Below are 21740 nucleotides of genomic sequence, written 5' to 3' on the forward strand. Positions count from 1 at the left end.
CCCAGCACACCGCACGCACGCACGCACACATCACCACACACACGTCTACTCTCTCTCTCACACACACACACACACACACACACACCTCTCTCTCTCTCTCTGCTCACACACAGCAGTCACCCACACACAGCACACACACACAAGCTCTCTCTCTCACACACAAACACTCTCTCTCTATTACAACCTCACACAACACACTCTCTCTCTCTCTCTCACACATCACACACACACACACACACACACACACACCACACACCACCACACACAGCACAACACCACACACTCAGGCACCTACACACACACAATTACCCGATCAATAAATAAATTCAGCTACTTGCCAAAGTAAAATTTCTAAAAAATACACAATTTATGAAAACCACATAAAAATTAGCTCAAACGTAAAATAATCTTACAATGAAAACTGAAAATATAAACACCTTAAACTAAAGGTCAATTCAATTTTAAAACTATAAACATTACATAAAAAATAATCAAAATAACACCGGCAACTTGTTACTTACTCAGAAACTTTATCAATGGTAAAATATTTTTCAAAGTTATAAATAAAACAAAGATTATTGTAATTAAAAATATAAAAAACATATATTCACAATATATAAATATTGTATTGTAAAAAAACAAACTTTGGCATGGCAATATTTCTGTATTTCCATTGTGTTTATCTTGATGTAGTAAAAATATATATATATTTTTTAAAAGCTAATAAATAAAGACAAGAATATATACACACAAATTACTAAAACTTTAACTAGAATTTGAAAATGAAAACAGAAACATTATAAAAATAAAACTGATAGCGCTGTGTTTTCTGCTCCTCCTGTAAATCTGATCCATCTCACGTTCTGGGTTTCTTTCCTCTCAGGTTCTGGTTTGAGGCAGGATCCGGTTTCCCTCCGCCTCTGCGCCAGGGGGCCGACAGACATCTGGAACATCCATCTGACTCCCAAACAATCTCCATAAACCTGCGCAGGTTATTCAATCACTGCATTGTCTGAATGATAGTCCTGTCATCGTTTATTCACCCTCCCGTCCTTCCAAACCCAATATTCATTCTTCTGTGTAGAACAACAAATCTATTTTTGAGGAAAGTCCTGCTCACAGTGAATGAGGACAGCAGCGTTCAGGATTCAAAATCATCATAACAGTCCCTCCGACATGACTCTGAAGTTCCTAAACCATGTTCTCAGTACAGAAGAAATTCAGAACAACATGAAGATGAGTAAATACTGAATAGAAAGTTACATTTTCGCATAAACTATAGTAGGACTTGTAAGTGTAATTCCAGATTAAATGTAGTACAGTTTTGCAGTAAACTGAAATATAAAACTGCCAAACAAATGGGATCAATTATCAGATGAAAAACTTAAACAAACTTCCTTAGAAACTAAAACTAAGGTGAATACGTTTAGAAAAAAAAACTACCCAAAATGACGACTAAAAATGAATAAAATACGATATATAACAATTTAAAAAATGACAGAAAGAACATATCAAAATAACTTACACTGAAATAAACAGCTAATTCGTATCAATAATTATTAATACTCAAAATAATAAAGGCAATGAGCCAATAAATATATTACTGGAGCATGTTTTACAAGAAAATGTTTTCTATGGCCTTTATGACTCAAAAAAGGTAAAACTATTTAGACAAAGGGTTATTATTGCATTAGATTTATTATATTATATCTATTATATAAGGGTCTTTATAAAACTATATATTGAGAGTATAGCTATTGATCGTCTATATAATATATAGAATATGGGTTTAATGAACTATTATTTGTCAAGTATTTCTTCTTTCGTAGATATAATAATAAGATCAAGTTTTACGAAACTCTTGTTTTCTATATTTTTTCTTTAGAATTCATAATGTCACACAACCTGATGCACAATGATTCACACTTTATCTAAGTACAAAAGCTGATAATTTTTTTTACATGATGATACGTAAAATCATTGAAATGACCAATCGTTCAGAAACAAACTGACATTCTCACTGCCTCTCACCTGCTGCTTTATGCCAACATTATGACATTTGAGAGGTGACAACCACACACACACACACCTCACGGCCAATGTCACACACCAACCACACACACACACAACACACGCGCCACGTTCATGTCACCACACGACACACACACACACAAACCCCAAACACACACACCTCACAGTCCAACCTCACAGTCAACCTCCCACACGACATGCATATGCACACACACACGTCCCTCACTCACGTCACACAGACAACATCACCCACACACACCCCACACACACACACACACACACACTTCAGTCAACGTCTCTCACACGCACACACACACACACACCACCACACCTCTCACAGGCAACCTCACACACACCCACACACAGGGTTACACACCTCACAGTCAAAACTGTCACATCACAACAACACACACACACATCACCTCACGAACGAACACACACACGCACAAATTTCCCGCACAAAAGTAATCTCTTGTCCTGAGGTGAGAGTAGGAGGGTGGGAGCTGCCCGTTTCATGTAATTTTGTGCTTGGAATTAAAATCAAAATAGCAAAATAAAATAACAAACAAAATTACAATTAAATTAAAACTAAAATGACATTGTCTCGTGAGGTAATGAGGATTGTCCGGTAAACAAGGATAGATATTATTAGTCTTGAATAGCAGAAAATAATATGGTGGTAAAGTCAAACCTGAGTCTCTCTGATTTTTCACCGTGATGGAGGAGCTCATGGACAACATGATTGCACAGCAGACGTCAGTGTCGCGTATGTTTAGTAAACATACTCAGCGGTGACATAAAACACTGCGATTCTGAGAGAAAACCAAACAGACGTGAAAATAAGAGAGAACGTGTTTCATTTGCAACAAACACACAGAGAGCAGACATTATCAGTTCTTGAAACACTCGTCTCTCCTTATTCCCCTGCATAACGTCATATGATTGTGATCATGTTAGTAGTGATATCTGGAAACCCAGTCAAAACCACAAGAAAAGATCAAGAACACACACACACACACACACACAAACAGAAGAACACACACACACACACACACACACACAGAGTGGATTCACACTGAGAGCTGATGAGCTCCGAATTAACCAGTGACATAATTCAACACACACCAGCCAATCTGAGCCACTCCTCCCCACACACACACACACACACACACCCACACACACACACACACACTCTCTCTCACACACACACACACACACACACACACACACACACACACACACCCACACACACACACACAATATCTCTCCTCTCACACACACAAACAAACACAATACACACACACACACACACACTTCTCTCCCCTCTTGACGTCCAATTCTGAGCACTATGTGAAGGAGAATCCAACTACTTTCCAGTTGGTGTGTTTAAGCCTGTTCCCACCAATGAATAAAAATGTGTAAAAATGTTATGACTTTTTATCTTCAGAATTGCATGATAAAAACCTCACAACTGCGAGAAATAAAGTCAAATTGTGAGATAAGGTGTCATTATTACCTTTTTTTTTAATTCCAGTATGAGAAACAGGGGCTTCCATATACTGAACAACAGGAAAGAAATGCAAAATAATAACTGTATAATCAAGGGATATTTAGGATTATGCAAATAAAATGGACGTTTTAACATATAGCCAGTGTTAATAATTTCAGTGTTTGATATTAAAGACATTTTCTGTTATCGTTGGCCGATGAGTAATTTAGAATTTCCACACTGTGAAACAAAACCAGACAGAAGCGTTGATTTTAGGAAACGAGCCACAAGGGTAAACGCTCTGACACCACACACACACTGCACACTATTGGTCTGACCCTGTGTGTGACCTCTGACCTGTGCGTTCAGCCCAGGGTCATGGTCATGTCTTAGCATTTAACGATTACAGTAATGAATGCAGACAGACGTATGAGGGATGGATTTCAACCGGCCAATGCTTCTGTCTTTATTAGTCTGGGATTATTTACAATCTGAAGAGATTAGACTATGAAAATAATAGATACTTACACATCAAATTATCACCATTCATTCCTTAGTTTTATATATTTATAGTATAGAAGTATTCCAAGCAAATGGGTGACATCGAGAAAATGTCTGTGGGTTGCATGTTGTTGTATGTAGATTCGAATTGATTGAGGAGGCAAACCGATCATTAATTTGCAGAAAGAAAGTTAACACAACCTGAAATTTAATAAAGTTTTTTGATGTATTCCAGTAAATTCCTATTCCTTTAATTTCAAACCAAGTATTAGAATTCATTTTTCCTCCTTTTGCCTACTTAAAAATCACGCCTTTCAGCACTGCAGGCTCCAATTCTTAATTTCTGATTTGTGCACAATCCTGGACTGCAGCTGTATACAGCTAAAGAGAGTTAAAATCGATATGACCACGTGACATCATGCCATCTACTAAATTATTCAGTTTGTATTGAGTAGCCACCTGGTATGTACACACACACACACACACACACACACACACACTAACAGTCGGCCCTCCTCACTCCAGCAGCACATCAAGAGACGCTTACAAGCATCAGGAAACTTAAACACACCCCACCTTTGTCTCAGGCCTTTCTAACAGACTGGTGTGTGTGTGTGTGTGTGTCAATGATATTATTCAATGTTAATAATATTATTATTGATGAACTACAGGAAGTGCCAGTAACTAAGTTCTGCTGCATGGAGCAGCTATAATTCGTCCACACCATGTATGCAGAGACGATATCCTCAGCTCAACTCTGAACACATGCTCCTTTTTACACACACACACACACACACACACACACACAGCTATTTGAGATATGGAGATTCCTCAGAGTACTCTTGACCGTTTCTGCTCACAGCTTTACTGATTACTGAATTTGTTTCTTCTCTCTCTTCTGTCCATGAAGACTAAGAGCTTTTTCAGATACACTAAAAGATATATATATATATATGTGTCAATTATTTTTGTCAATCTAAACAATATAAGGAAATAATTTGGCAGATTAATGTATATTCCTTGAAATAGATCACGTTTAAAGAGTGCGATGAGGTGTCAAAACATCACTTTATATTTTGTAAGGAAAGATGTAAATGTATTTGGAAATAATAAACCATGTTATCAGCAGCTCAATCAGTGCTATTTTAGAATCATTTATAACTTCTTCTTGGTGATTCAATATTTTTTATATTTTGTATATTCAGTTAATTACATTTTTTAAAAGTTCAGTTTTAGTTTTTAATGTCCATAATTAAATAATAATTTAGTGCTTCAACATAAAAATTATTTTGAGTTACCGCAGTATTGTTTAAGTATCGTTGTTGAGATACTGAATTACAGTTTTATTATATATTTTGAAATGTAGTCTCCTTAATTTAAATTTTAAGTTTAAAATTTTGAAGTAATTTTGTTATGCATTTTTTCAGCGAATTTCTAATGAGTTTTGTGTTTAAGCATCTAGTTTTTTATACATTTTATTTCAGTTTCAGTTATTTTAGGAGTAAACTAAATGTGAAAATAAAAAATAATAAAAGTAGATTAGATATACAAATATTTACCTAATTAATAAAAATAAATACATGCAAGTAGAAACTAAATAACTAATATAAAATAAATGTCTTACTTTTTCCTATTTTATTTTAAAATATCAAATTTAATATAGTTATAATGGTTCACTCTATAATATTTAGATTTTGTTTTGTATTTCAATTAACAAAGAATTTTTGTCATAGTTTTTTATTTAAAGATAAAACCCAGACAGACAACAGAGATTGAAAATCCTGCACATCATTAAATCTGAATGGGCGCAGGTGCGAGAATTTTCCGCAGTGCACTTGCCTGCGGTTTGTTCGTGGGCCCGCATCAACGTAGCCCATAAATCCTGTCGGGTCAGCGTAACGGAAACATTTCGACATGGCTCAGTTAAATGTTTGAGGTTTGCGCTGCAGCCCCTCAACCTACGGATGCCACGTGCAGCTCCGGACTGCGGCTATAATCGAGCCCTCACCGCAGGACATACGATGGACAGCCACTGAGGAAGCTGGAAGTAATACTACCAGCATCTGCTGCTGCTCCATCCAGCTTCACTTCTGTCAGATTCCTTAGAGTTCTCGAAGAGCTTTATGCCGTTTCTAAGGGCTGCAACAACACCCTTACAGAGAACAGTCCCACGATTCAATCATCATTTTACTAAAACACCTTGTGACGAGAAATACCATTTACATGAAGTCAATGGGGTCCAACATTGTTTTGGACCTTAATGTTCTTCAAGTATATTACAGGTTTGGAGGCTGACATTAAAGGTGAGTAAATGATAATGAATGGTCACATTTTTGGTTCAAACCCCTTTAACAAACGTTGGAAAAAAAAAATATATTATATAGAGTTGAACACGTTTTTTGTTTTAAGTAGAATGAGTCACTTTAATAATTATCTAATATAAACACGTTGTCTGATCTTACTAGTACTCAAGTATGTTGTTTAAAACTTTGTCCAAATATTTGTCCCAACTTTCAACTTACTCCGATAGTTTGGAAAAGCAACCATACCATTACTTATTATGAGTCATGGGCTTTATTCCAATTCTTATGAAATCATACGACAGCTTTGTGTCAGAAGATAAAAAGAAAGGTTCTTCGTGAAAATCTAACTCGTGATGCAGGTTCAAGCACGTAACGTGTCTCAGCAGGTTTGCCTTGCTCTGACTGTCCAAACATCACTGGTTCTTTCGTGATATCAAACCCGGCCTGGATTTGGTGGCTGGGATGACCTGTAACGCACGCGAAAGCCATAGATAAGTGTGCTAGTAGTGCTCAGAAATACTGCCTACACAAAGCTACTGGTGTAAAGCAAATGACCTGGTGGGTGTGGAGACGAGCGCCCGAGGTGGTCATGTATATTTCTAATGTATGAACAAATAGTTTTAGATATTATGCAATATTTTTGTTGTTGTTGGCCAAAAAGAAAAAATATCGCGATTTCAGGACATACTGGGTAGCAAATAGTGCTTGATAGACGTGAGGTTTCGCAGGGAAGGGTCAGGGGTGTGGTTCACAGTTATTTGTTTGATGATGCTATGTGGGGGTGAGTTTGGTCACGCTAACACTGAGTGGCTCAGTGGCGGACTTGGATCCGAATCGGCTTTTCTTATCCCATCCGGACCTCTGTGGAAAGGCGAAGCCACAGAGGTATTTCACGTGTGAAAGCTGTCAGACATATCGCTTTGAAATGTCTTCGGGGGGGGGGTTCGGTGAGGAGGATCTAGTCTATTCTTGAACTGTACGCGGGGTAAAAACTTCACACCAAGCATTTTTTGTCATGGTGGGTGGGGCTAGAGCGTGGGCTTTGTGGTTGAATCGGGACCGGCAGGGCAGCCCATATCAAAACACTGGTGGAACTTAGCTCGTGGGGGGTGAGACTGGAGGTATAGACAAACGTGGGTGTTGGAAAGATTTTAAGGCAAGACAGTTACAGGTGGAATGCGGAAAGGGAGATTATATGGGGCTACGGTCTAAGGCAGCACCATGGATCGTGTACTCCCGGAGTCGATTAATGACAGTTTCGATTTTCTATTGCGCACGGACACATTTCCTGGAAGGTCTTATGTTATAAATATGGCAAATAAGGCAGTGTGCGAATCTGCACTATGATTTGCATACGTTTCCAGCACATACATCTGATTCATTGGATAAAGCCAGGTTCATCTTGTTAAAAGTTTTTTTTCCAGAGGAGGATACTGGATTTATCACATAGATCAAAAATTCTGTCAACAGACAGGAAAAAATAAAAATTAACCATGTTTTAGAAATAAAATTTTTGTATAAATCAGTGTGAATGATATATCACAAACCCCTCTAAAAACCTCAGAATATAGAGAGGAATAAAACTCTAAGTTTTGGTGGCCTCTACGTGCTGCTGAAGTGGAAGAAAACAAACTCTCAGCCTTTTAAGATATGTCAGTTTTACATTTTTGTAGTCATAAAATGTTGTATAAATCAGTGTGAATGATAGATGAACAAACCCGTCAGTAAAACATCAGAATATATAGAGGCATAAAACTCTAAATTGTTGGGTGTGTGTACAATGGCGCTGAAGTGGCAGACAACAAACTTTTTTGAATCTACAGATTGCAAATAGTTTAGTGCCATAAAACAAACACTTTAGGTTTGGCTAATGGATGTTTTTCTGTCCACTAGTGGGAACAACAGTTGTTATGAGCAGCAAAATATGCCCATAAGCGCAAATATGATGAGTGGATGAGAAAACAATGGTTTTTGGCCCTGGACAAGCTTGCTTTAATCTAAACGTAGATTTTTGATATTTGTAAAGACAAGAGTGCATGATGCTTACCCGACTCGAATCTGTCCACGGGGCTTTCTATGCTCCGCAGGTCCCATCTTTTCAGTGGTAAGTGTTGTGGGTTTTTGTTTTGTCAAATCAAGCAAAGAGCAATGATCGAACAGAGCCAATGAAGAGAAATTACTGTAATGAATTGCTTTGGCAGAAAAGCAGATATGTTTTATTAAGCACTTTAAATATGTCAGAAAATCCAGCTCATAAATACAGGAAATTGAATTTCAAAAAAAATGTGAAATTTTTTTCATGTACACGGTCAGACTATTTTACAATCAATCTTCTCTTGAAATGAACACTCCAAGGCTCAGAACCAAACAGCTGAACAAAGGAGAAAAAAAACAAATAATAATAATAACTCGGTGCAAACAAGATGGCTTGAGATTTCTGAATACTGTCCAGGGTTCATCTGTCCATCTTAAAAGACGCATTCTCAGTCTGTCCTTGTGTCTTGGCTTCATAAAAGTGTCTTTGTCTGTAATTCTTCAGAGGACAAGCGTTTTCTGATGCCAGTTACACCCCAATATGGCCTTACTGAGAGTCTCCCTCTCCTAGCAAACAGATGTCCCTGAAATCCACTCCACACCCGCCCCGTTCTCCCTCCCCCACGAGAGCCCGCGGCTCGGAGACTGTGAGATCCGCTTCCAACAAGACCGAGGGCTTTTTTTGTTTTTAAACTTTGGCTTGAGGAGTATACATTTCAAACCCTGTCCTGAAATCCAATATTACTGCGGTTTGCTGCTTGAATGATAAAAAGCACAATGACCTTTCGCTGACCTTATCATCAGAAGTCCTGACGTCGCCTGCACGCTTTCCTCACCGCCACCACATTCTAACCCTCATAGGATGCGGCTTGTTGCCTTTTCTTCAATCGCTGAGAACTCTGCATTTACACCAACCTCTAGTTAAACGATACACTATCGGTAGTTTAAATTGCAAATGTAATAGAGGAAACAAACAACAATAGACAGGTCCCACAGGGACTAAATTATATGAGTATGGTAAAGCCAGAGTTACTCTTTTTTAATAGGCCAATCAATATATGCTACAAACATAATACGAGTTAAAATAAAAATAATAATTAAAAAAATATTATAATAGGCAATGTCAAAACACAGCACCATGATATTAGCAAATATAGCACACACCGGAAGGTCGGCTTTATTCTCCAAAATAAATATGGCGAGAGTCAGTAACTAAGACTGGTTTCGTGATTTATGAGTGCAAAGTAGACCGAAGGACTAATGGAGACGGTAAGAGATTCAAAGACGTTGAATAACGACGGAGAGTTTTGCGATATCTGTCCCAAAGGACAAACAACGTACTCCAGCGGCACATTGCGGTCAGTTGCACTTATACAGCTCAAGACAAAAACAACAGAAAAATTTACCATTTCTTTTTTTAAGTAAACTCTGATAAACAAACAAACAAAGCATTTAAATGCAAAAAAAAAAACTTACTAAATACAATTTAGCTTTTTAGAGTTTTAAAAAAAAAGAAAACAAAGGAAGAAAGTGCATCCACTGCCTATTAATATTAATGCATTAATTAAAAGCGTCTGTGTGCATCATGGTCCACCACAAGCAGGCTGGAGCATCGACAGGCACAAGTATGAATTTGCATCCCCGCTCGGCATAATCCCTCTTCGGTTCTCTCACATTCCTTTCTTCTTGAGATGTTCCAACAGAGAAGTGTAGAAATTGGTTTCAGTTCTTTTGCGGGTGAACGCGTTTGAGTCGTTTGGCACAGTCTCTTTCTGAATGACGAATTAGGATTAAGACATCTGAAAGCCCATGGCATCAAAACTTATTGAGTCAGTATTTGAGAAGTTACTGGCATTCTCACACACGTATTTAATAACAAGAACCAGATTTTTTAACTAGTATTCCTGTTTGCTTAGATATTCACGCTGCCCTTGGCAGTAGAAGAGATTCTAAAAACCAAAAATATACCACAAACAGTAGGCATTTAGAAGTTGTGTGGTACATGTATCCATAGTTTGAAGAACCACTGACAAGGTTTATTAAAAGACAAAAGCTTTGTGTGACTCTATATATCTGATGTATTTATATAAACGAATCACCACTATAAACAGCGCCGCTAACAAACATTACAGCGCTTTATGTAATAATACACTGTAAATCGACATGACAATCTAATAATACTGTGAATGTAATTACAAATGTGCTTTTAGCGCCACAAAATCCTCTTAACGTGTTAGCTACGGTGTCAATAGTCCTTTAAATATGTCATGTACTCACCAGTTATTAAGAGGCGTTCTCTTTTTTTGGGCAGTTTAACCCAAGAATGTCTGATCCCGTTTCAATTTGGAGCTGTAGGGCTTGTTTCAAGCTTAATTCAGTCTCCCCTACTGGGGTAACTGTCCAGGAAAGTCCTGGTGGCCCCCGTTGGGAAAACAGTTTTCTGGGGGACTTGAAACTCGCCCAAGAAAAAACCGGGTTTCCCTGGTCATGGTGTGTATTTGGGGGTTGTCCATAATGCCATTTCCGTCTCTTCTTCTCTGCACAGCTCTGGGGCTGAATGTAGAACTGCTCCTGCGATTGGACAGAATCCAGAGTGCTGGATCTTCCCACCATGATCTTACACTGAGGATCTTTAAACTGCAATGTTGGACGCTCGGCTTATTGAGCACAAGCCTTTATATCAAATTGGGGTAAGTTCGTACTCAAGAACCTGGCTCTGTGAAATCGGAGCCATTCTTTGCTTTTCTTCTTCTCACCAGATGTTCCTTTGTTTGAGAAGTTTTTGGCCATTCTTAGACGCTTTGGTGGACTTGAGGCCTGGCTTGAACCTGACTCCAGTCTACTCGCTGGTGTGAGAGAGCCAGGCTGAGTGCCGATGGACCTGGTGGTGAGGAGGGAGAAACGATTGGTGGTTGACGACTTCTGCGACTGCGAGCAGTGAAATGCTGCTGTATCTGTTTCAATAAAAAAAGGGCATGGACGCTGTCAATGGGGACAGTCTGGGCCAAGTCGCAGTGGATGAAGTGGTCCTCAGCTGGCAGAGTTTCTTAGAACTTTTGAGTTAGTTATTAGAGAGGGAGGACTTCTGCTCCGGTCCACGTTGAGTCTGGAGACTCAGATGGTGAGCTGAAAGCATGAATAGTGTCCATTGGATTGGTCCTCACTGCCCTGCAGAATGCACGTCGCCAGCTCCTTTGCTTCCAGAGCTTGCTGGACTTTATAGTGAGTGACTGTACTTATCCCAGTAACCGAAGCGGGGCGTTTTTTGCTGGCTCCATGGTGTTGAACTGGAGACGGGTTTGCAGCCATTGAGACTGGTGGCGCCGTATTTTTTCCAAGAGTTTGATTATGGAGGTGTGACCACCTTTGGCTGGCCACTCTCATGCAGTGCGTCCAAACTGATTTTCCGCGAAGAGTGATTTTGGATCTGCACCATGCTCTAGAAGAAGTCTGAACCACATCAATGTGGTCCCCTCTTTAGCGGCAATGCCCAGAGCTGTAGCACCTGAGTGCATGTGTGGTCTACCACGGTGCCATTTTCACTATCAAGTATTGAACAATCTTTTGTGTGACCACGGCCAAGCTGCCGACTGGAGAAGTGGACACCGTTTTCTCATTATCACATGAGTTCACATCCGCATGTGGTATTGATCAGTAATCTGACCATCTCTACATGGCCTTGCCAACACGACACATGTAAGGCCGTTCTCCCTTCCAATCACTGGCTTCAACATTGGCTCCATTTTCGAGAAGTACTCCGCCATGGCTAGCTGATTCTCAAGTGCCAAGATGTAAAGAGTTGGGCGAGCCATCTGCATCCTTTGAAAGTCATATCGGCCCCCATGGCTCGCCGCAACAAACTCCACGATGTCTCTGTTCCCCTAAGTGCTGCAACTCGTAGAGCATTTCTCCCATCGTACCCTCTCTGGTTCACTGGTCAATACATGACTTGCTCTCCAGTAGATGTGCACACAGTCCCTAATGACCCGTCTTGAGCAGACAGAATCAAGGATACGTCCATCGTTGTCAACTCTGTGCCAGCGTGGCACTTGTTCAATGAGAGCATCCACAACTTGTCTGTGTCCCTCAAAAGCGAACCATGTGCAGCGGCGTCCAGCCTGCGTCATCTCTGTGGTTTTCATCCAGTCCTCTGGTCCAGCAGAGTTCGGTACAACCTCCACGTTCCCCTCTGTGCGGATGCAATGCTCATCACAGTCCTGCCTTCACTGTCGATACTGTCCCTGCTGCCACCCTGGCACCCCCAGACAAAGCAGAGTGTTTGACACTGAAGCGTGTCCCATAGACGCTGCAGCAAGCAGAGGCGTCCCTCACATTGTTATCAGTGTGATCAACATCCGCTTCCACCTTCTAGAAGCAGATCAACCACATCCACATGTGCCTCGTAGCAGCCACAAGAAGCGGGTCTGCAGTCTTTTGTCGCAGTGGTCTACCTCGGCTCCACGGTCCGATCAGCAAGCTCACAAACGGCAACCGTGGCCTTTTTGCTGCCTGGCACACAAGAGCAGCAGCGACGGAGAGTGCTGTCCTGCCATACCACCTCCTCCTCATGGTTCACCTCAGCCCCATGATCCAACAGATGCTCTACAAATTTCTCTGTGACCCATGTACGCGAATGCCAGCCGATCAGCGCCGTTTTCGTCCTTCATTATCTGCCTTGTTGACTTCGGACTCCGTGCTGAAGGAGGTTGACGGACAATATCTCTAATCATGACCTCCCCCAAGCGGCAGCTCTCAGGGCAGTCCTACTGTCAGCATCCTGCACAGTCCACTTTGCAGCCCTGCATACAGGAGCGTCAGACACAACTTCCAGTGACCTCCCCAGGCTGCAGACCTAAGGGCGGTCCACCCGTCATGGTCTGTGTGTTATTGATGTTAGCGTCACACCCGATGAAGACAGTTGACCACCTTGGTGTGGCCCTGTCTAGCTGCCAGCGTATAGTGCTGTCTGTCCATGGCTGTCCTCCAACTCCATGTTGGCTCTCCTGGAGATAAGAAGGTTCACGCACATCCAGATTTCTCCGCTGTATGCAGCATTGGCTAAAGAGTTCTCCTTCCCGTTGGAGTCAGTTTATGATTAACAGAAGCGCCATTATCTATAGAGGTTTTCGAATTGAGTCCTCCGCGTTCCCAAGGCCGTTTGTCAAAATGCAATGAATGCGGGGTCATCCTGTCAATTGCTGACGTGAGCCCCGCTTTGACCAGTAGTTGGACCGTAACCTCCTGTTCGTTTGGCGCATTGAAGGGGAAAGGGAGTCTTTAGCAGGTGGGCCATTCCACACCATCCAAAGGGCACGAATAAAGGGCTCAATCTGCGGGTTCGAGTTGATCAGGATGGTAGGTCAAACTCCCTGCACGTCGTAGAGGCTTAAGCTGCTTTGCTCTGCACGTGTAAATCGATGGCCATACATTCGATGTCCCTGTCTGGCTGCATTGGCAAAGGTAGTTTTTGTGGTGCAGTGGGTTTAACATCCAGCCAAGCCATTCAGCACAGCTGTGGGAGTGAAATATGATCTTAGTACTAAGCCAAGTCCATCAATACGGCAACTTAGAGAGAATGTCCATCTTCTTCTTTCTGAAATCCTCCATCGTCAACCGCCATGTTTTTAGTCCAGACTGCATGATAGCAGCTTCCCTGTACAGTCAGCTGCCTGCAGGCCAGCCAGAATCACATTAAGGATGGGCTGGACGTTTGCGCACTGCTTTCTTGCCAAACAGTCGTCTGGCAGAGCCAAAAGGTAGGAGTCCATTCAGTGTTTCCCGGTATGTCTCGGATTTCCCGCAGCAATGATGAAGTTCTCAACCACTCCATCAAGAACATCGCTCAAGGTACAGGAAGCAGGCCGCTGCTCTTGATGTGACGCTGGTTCAGCAATCTCTGCTGTGCTCCTTGGTAGGTGTTGTCTACTAAGGCCTCCTCCTGGTCTAGTAAGGCGGTGAAGGATATATTGCCTGTAACATCTTTTACAATGTATGCCTTCCGTAGGTCATCTAGGCTGATCTTACGGAATGCCTACACAGAGGACAAAGACAAAAGGTGATTAGTTTGGCCTGAAGTCCCTACAAAAGGACTACTAGTGTCACAGTGATGTGTTCTACACATGACAGTTCTCATTGAAAAAATTTCAGTAAGCCTGATTTTGTACTGCACTATTTTGAATCTGGATGATAGTCAGCTACAATCTGACATGCATTTTTTCATAAAAGATTTAGTTTAACGTTAACAAATTAGGTTAGCTTTGCAAGATGGGCTGTTATTTCATAATCATAAATATGAGAAACACATTATATTTATCACAAGACAATCATACAATTTACAATTCCTGTTTACAAAGGTCCTTTTCACTCCCCTTTGTTTCCTATAGTATATTCTTATCAATAACTGATTGCATCTATCATAGTTTGTGTGGTGTGCCCCTCAAGTTGTGAAGATCTCAGAATGTCCTTTTTCTAACCTGCAAGACAGGAATCATTTATGTTCATTCATCATTTGTTCTTCTTGCTGTCTTGTGACTATATCATGTTATCTGTGCAAACAAGCTTCATTCAGCCACATACTAAATAAAAAAAAAACAAAAACAAAAAATGCTTTTTTATTTTTAATAATGTATAGACATCGGTCTGCATGATAACCGCAAGAGGACTGTAAACTTGTGCATACTCAACGGCATCAGCATCTTTGGGCCAACACACACACAGGGACCTTCTCTTCAGGCACAATAGACAAACTCAGTCCCGCAGCGAACAGATAAAGCCAGGTGTGTGTCCCCTACAGAAAAGGATGAAGGCAATTTGCTGTGTTTTCTCTAGAAAACAAAACAAGACGTGTAATACTTCCTGTGGCAAAACTAGGTCACATCTGCAACTTCACAAAGGTAATGAGGCGCACTCGATAGTTTCACAACTAAAACTGAAAGTAACTTACTTCTGCTAAATAAAACAAGCTAGCAACCCAGGTCATGGATGGCATTAATTGTTTGTCCCACTGGCCATTGTGGCTGTGATTTCAAATCTACCCAGCCACTCCAATGTTTTTAACTCCGGCCCACTTTCCTTGTTTTTTAAACCGACGAACTGTGTAACTGCCATGTGAAATTAGATACTACAAGATCGACAATTCCTAATCAGTTGATTTATAATCTCAATGCTCACAATGACATACTGACATTTTCTCTTTCAGTGATAGCTCAACAATGCTGCCTAGCTAGGCAGGCTTACCTAGGTTTTTGAAAACAGGCGACTCTTGCTGAAGTAGCTCAATTCTCTCGAACTCCGCAGCCAAACCGCATGATAACACTGCACTCACCTTTTTTTAATGCACAGAAACATTTTTTGCGATATTCTAAACAGTTTTTCATATGCCCTTACTCATGGTTTGTATTTTACTTCCAACGTAAAGGATCTTCACCAGTATCATTGTATATTTCTTTTTTTGTTTTTTGTGTTGAGGGAACACATGGGGGAAAGGTCCCCTGTTCACACTGGGGTACACTGAAGAGACTCTCTGCTCGCAAACTTTTGCGCCATCCGCAAATGAACGCACAGCGTTTTAATACATATTTTTATACGCGTCTCAGTCATGCCACGGCTGTCAAACATGTGTAACGATACAATGTTTGTTTCTACAAACAAAAATGAACAGTGTAACAACTTCTGGAAAAGTAGGCGCACTTTGAAGACTGGAAACAAACATGCATCCCCCCGGACATCCGTTTTGTTAGACACAAACGATAATTCTGTTTGTGAGTTGTTGCTTTTATTCCGATAAGGAGACCGTTAAAACTAAGATAAACACAAACTGTCCATCATAATCTAGCTCTAAATGTTTGCAAAATGCAATGGAGAGACATGAACTTACAGGGTTTTTGAAAGAGAACGTGACAGTAATGCGGAAATTTTGTGCGCGATAAATTCAACTATTCACGCATGTGAGGGAGATTTGGGAATCTCGCTAGATTCTTGGAGTATATCATGAGGCGCGTGGTATAACAACGTACTGTACCAACCAACGAATATATCATGCCTCCGCCAGCGGCCCTACTTCAGCTGCAAACACTGTACTGGGCAGCAACACGCCGTTTTCGAGCCCCGTTTTACAACCCGCCTTTCTCCCTGGAGCTGCCTTCGGATGATATGAGAGATACACTTTGTTGCGTGTTGTACACCCACACAGGGATGGAAAGTGAACTTTTTTGTCCACCGTCCAGGTGAAAAAGTCTGCTGATTTTATTTTACCACAACCCACCACGGTTGGCCGGTAAGTGAACGCGAGTTTACCCGCCACAACACAAATCACCCCCTGCAGTTGGCCGTTGTGCGGGTGCTTAATTTACCATCCCTGCCCAAGGGTTTTTACGAACAAGCATCATGCCAACAGATGGTCCAGGCTTGTCTACTTCCGATACAGTAAGTGCAAATCCTATAGTTGTTTTTTTCAGTCTGTCGAGTCGGGAGGATCATGTAGCATGTAGTTTTCATCCGGCCCAAATTGCGCAGATCGTAGCCATTTTATGCCACATATTTCATTTACAGTTCCCATGGACTCAGACCCACTGACTTGGGTCAAAAGGAAAATAAAAAAACTTCGAACTCCTCTACGTCGTCTCACGTCTCAATCTTATATGCAGCCCCACTGTAGTGGGGTAGAGAGAAAAACATTCCTTTTCCAGGTTAATTTAATTGATCGCTTCCAATCATTCAATCCTATACAACTCCAGTTTCCTATGGGAAAGAGGTAAAAATAGGCCTACTTTCCTCTCTAACAGGAGCGTGTTTACAACAATCCCAAGTATTACACGAACATCTTAATTTCAAGCAACATCTCATACACAGCGTTATCACATCTCTCAAAAAGAACACAACCAGCAACCAAAACACAATACAATCCCTTCCTCAACTACGTTCCACGAACCAGATCAACCCTTAGAGTTTAAGAAAAAAAAAAAAAAAAAAAAAAAAAAAAAAAAAAAAGAAAATGTTTCGAAAAAAAAACTGGATAATTTCCTTTTCTTTGGTGCGTAGGCCCTAGAATGCCTCAACAGCTAAGGTTTAACAAGGTCCAAAACCTATGGTAATAGAATTAACGATATACATATGCGAACAGATCATAGTTTTATAAAATGATGTCTTGGGGAGACCTACACCCGCAAAAACGAATAGGGCGGGAAAGCGAGTAAATTAACACATACACAACTGGATGATCGTAAAAATAAGAAAAGGCATGTGACAACATTCACACCGGGGACATCATTCAGGAAAAAATATTTTGATGTGTTTTGAATATTCGCGTTGGCATTTTAAGAAGTGATGAGGGAAGGGTGGAGAACCACGAACCATGGAACTAGCTGGGTGATGATGGAGGAGGTGGTGGAGATTGATTAAAAGGTATTTGGTTAAACATTACCAAAGACCGACGATCGTGAACTAAACAGAACAACTTTATTGCACAGTTAGATACACAGACAGTCGAGACTGTGTTATTAGCTGGTATCCCAGCCATCCCATGAATTGGGTTAATTGACATAAAATGATGAAGAAATATAAAACTTAATTTAGAGTTGTTGGTTATGTCTTTAAAAACAATACTTTGGTAGTCATTGCAAAAATATGCCAAATATGTAAGTACTTTTGAGAGCATTTAGAGACTGTGATCACGACATTTTCCGCAGCTTCACGGGAGTGGGTGGAGCTTCATGAGAAGGGGCTGGGCGAAAGATATTTTAGATGCAAGTGCTCGCAGCGACTCTGATTGGTGGAATTTTCTTCTTCTCCATCGCATCATGGGTAATGTCGTTTTTCATCATGACTTCTGCTATTCAACTCGATTCTTTTAAAATTTGACGTGACTTGATTTGACTTGAACAGATGGGTTCAACAAATCATACAACTGAATTAACAACCTCAGCGCCACAACATGTCTGTCTTTGAAGAGTCAGTTGTTATATTTATAACATTTGCTCCATTTACCACAATAAACTTTAAATGCTGTTGAACAGGTCAATAGTAGCAGCATATCTGCAGTTTTACACCCATGTTCTCTCTCTTGAAGCTCCCCGGTCCCGATCTAAAGGGTGTTGTTTTTGGTCATTATTGAACTAACTGACCCAGACCTTCACCCGTCCTTCAAAACACACAACAGTCCTCCACTGCCTTCAGCCTGTGTGTCTCCAGATTGAAGGACAATAGAAAGGCTGAAAGCTACGGGGCCTTGCAGGGGGACTAAAAGTGGGGCAGTGGAAACATATGACCCAAATATGTTATTGTTCCGGCTTGTTCCTGCACGTAAACTAACTCAGCTGTTTCAGTGGGTTGAAGGGAGTGTTGGGTTTGGAAAGCCTGCGACTGGTTAAAAGAGTTTCACCGGGTTTAGAATACAGATTACAAATTACTGTCTATTAAATACTGAGGCTTCCACACGTTCATCTTTTTTAGTCTTCTACAACAAATTGTAGCCAACCAAACCTCTTTCATTTATGTTGTCAGCATCCTCCCAAAAACCATGTGTTTCAATCGAGGCGGATTTTGAGGAAACCCAGACAGGATGCCGGGTGCAACATCTGACCCTGTTTTTCTCCATGTTTCCATGAAGAAAACGTGTTTCTGTGCCAAAATTCTTCTTAATCCTTATTAATACATTAATATTATATAATACTATATTCAATACAATTATACTATATTCATCATCTATAAATAACAGATATATTTTACTTTTTAAATATAGCAATTGTAATAACATTATATTAACTGATTAAATTTTTAGAAGTTTTGTCATACTAAATAAAAAAGAAAAAAAAATTATGTTAGGAATTATTAACTAAATATGCTTCAATATTTTAAGCCAAGATAAGGGTAGAAAATGGGTGGGGGGAAAAAAAAAACATTCCAAGCAATTAACAGAATAAGGGTAAAAGTTCACGTAAAATTCAATCTATTTTGTTGTTTTTTTTTACGTTCATTTAATAAAGAATAGAATGAGAAAAAATGACTCATCTTTTCGGGCACCATAATTAACTGTGATCATATGTCATGGTGTTCCCGCAGCGTCTTCAACTCCCTATCCAGACCACTGATTAAACTTATTTCTGCTGCTTTATTTCACCTAAATTATTTAATCAGCACCAATGGAAAAGAAGGTCTGACTGACTTTCTAATCATACGAACATGCAATAATATATTTACTATGAAATAATATGTAATATAATAGATAATGTCGCCGTTGTTTTAAATTATCGATTGTTTCGTTTATCGCCCAAAAATCATTAGGGATTACGAAAGCGAGATCTTGTTTCCCTTAAAGCATATTAGGTAAACCATGCCTACCGTAGAAGATAGTATCAAAACTTAATTTGTGCTTCAGGAATTATGCACATTTGCTAAGAACTTAATTTGAACAACCTTTAAAGGTGATGTCCTCAATATATTAGATTTTTTTGTGGCTCCCTAAGGATGTCCAGATTTGTTCGAATAGTTGTAATCTCAGACAACTTATTTGTTCCTCATAAAAAAACCGAGCCATCAAGTGGAAAGATTATGGTAGTCAGCTTTCAGAAAAAATGTCCGTTGACGACCTGTTTTTTGTGCTCCACCAGGTCACGATATGTTAACAGATGCCAGTTTTGTCTAGTCTGTTGTTTTTTTTTTTCAACACATGAAATAAAGAACAATTTTCTATCGGAAAAATAATTTGGAGATGCGGAGTGCAGTCAAAGTTCACAAGTGTTTTGTCAGAAACGCCTACAACACCGGCTGGGTGCTAAGAGCCGTCGGAGAACAAACATCCACCCCTGCGTGTTATATTAAGGAGATGCTGCAGGCGTGTTTGGCGGGAACTGTGATCTTCCGACCATGAAGGATGCATCACGTCAATGCGATGTAGAGCGACAGACAGGTGGTGCTTACATAAGGAAGGCCTTTGTGAACAACACTCGGGGTGTGTGAACTTCCACATGACTCGTCTGTATTCGTTTCAGCTTGTATTCCGCACAGGAAAGAGGATGATTTCACCAAAAGATATCATCTCAAACTGATACTCGCAATGAGGGATGACTTTTGTTTAAGTCTGTTAAGTGTACTCAGAGCAAACACGGCGGAAGCACCGTTTAGAGAGTTTGCTTGTCTGCGGCCATCTGCACTCGAAGGGACAAAATACATACATGATCAGACCCTTAAAAAGGGTTTCAAGTGACGCGCGGCCTAATGAACCCAACCAAACTGCTGTCGGGGTGCCGTCATGGTACATTAAGATTAGCAAGGAATTCATATATATATGTGTGAGATTCACAGTGAAGAGAGGGTAGTTTACATTCACGTATTCAAGTTCGGTACGTTGAAACAGCTTCAAATCGTAAGACATCTGACGCTATTTATTTATATTGTGTTATTGCTTGTAATTTGTTTATATTAATGGAGACTGCTCACCATGTAACAAAGAAAATAACAGTGTTCATGTTGCAAAAATTAGATCAATTATGAAAAAGTAGTACAATGCTCTCAGCAGCTCAGATTATTCAGATCAATTCAGTTGCAAGCGTTTGTGCTCGATCTGATGGTCAGGTGCAGTCAAGATTAGTGAATTGCAACTGTTTCAAGACGCTATTACGCGATTGTGATTTAAAATGCATTTAAAAAAAGAAAAGGTCTTGCACAAACTGGCCATCCATATATTATTATAATAGTGGCCTATATATAATGATAATACAATATGTTGTGATCATAATTATTGTGGTATAAAAGATATCGTACTAATAATATGTTATTATCCCTACTACTAATAACTAATTAAATCAATAAATTAAGTAAAGCGCACAGTGGCCGCATCATTCGTGAAGACACGCAAGGCAGTATATTGTTATATTAAAATGTGGCCTTTGTGAAATGGTACATCGCAGCTAAACCGAAACTGCGATTTCGGTTTTAGCCTTGCATTAAGCTTCACCGCCTTAAGTCAAGATCAAGTCATCTAACTAATGAATTACTTGTCTTTTACACCCTGAGATAAGCTGATGCTTAAATGAATGTAGCGAGAGTGAGCTGAATTACATCTCCTGAGCTGAGCTAAGATGACTAGTATCACCTTATCGGCAAGGTTGATGCGTTAGAGTACTCAATGATCAAAAGAACAGTGCATGACGTCCAGGCTGGCGCGTCTTAGTTAGAGGTGTTTTGCCTGAGATCATTTGCTTGTTGATCGTGGTCTTTCAGGTCCGTCTGGAAAATAGAGACCGGAAGACCCATCCATGTTAAAGGGGGCACAGAAAAGACCCTAAACCCCAGCACGTGGGTGTCTCGATTACTTTCTATTGTAAGTCTTTTGAGATGGTGAGGGTTCGCGGATGAATGAACCATCGCTTGCGCCGAAACCATGG

General features: G+C 40.3%; 1 pseudogene; it reads right to left on the reverse strand.

Annotated features, from left to right (window-relative positions):
• Window positions 1-21740, reverse strand: part of LOC122147552 — a 60205-nt pseudogene that overhangs the window by 27463 nt on the left and 11002 nt on the right.

This window comes from Cyprinus carpio, chromosome A14 (assembly GCF_018340385.1).
Source record: "Cyprinus carpio isolate SPL01 chromosome A14, ASM1834038v1, whole genome shotgun sequence".
NCBI lineage: Eukaryota > Metazoa > Chordata > Actinopteri > Cypriniformes > Cyprinidae > Cyprinus > Cyprinus carpio.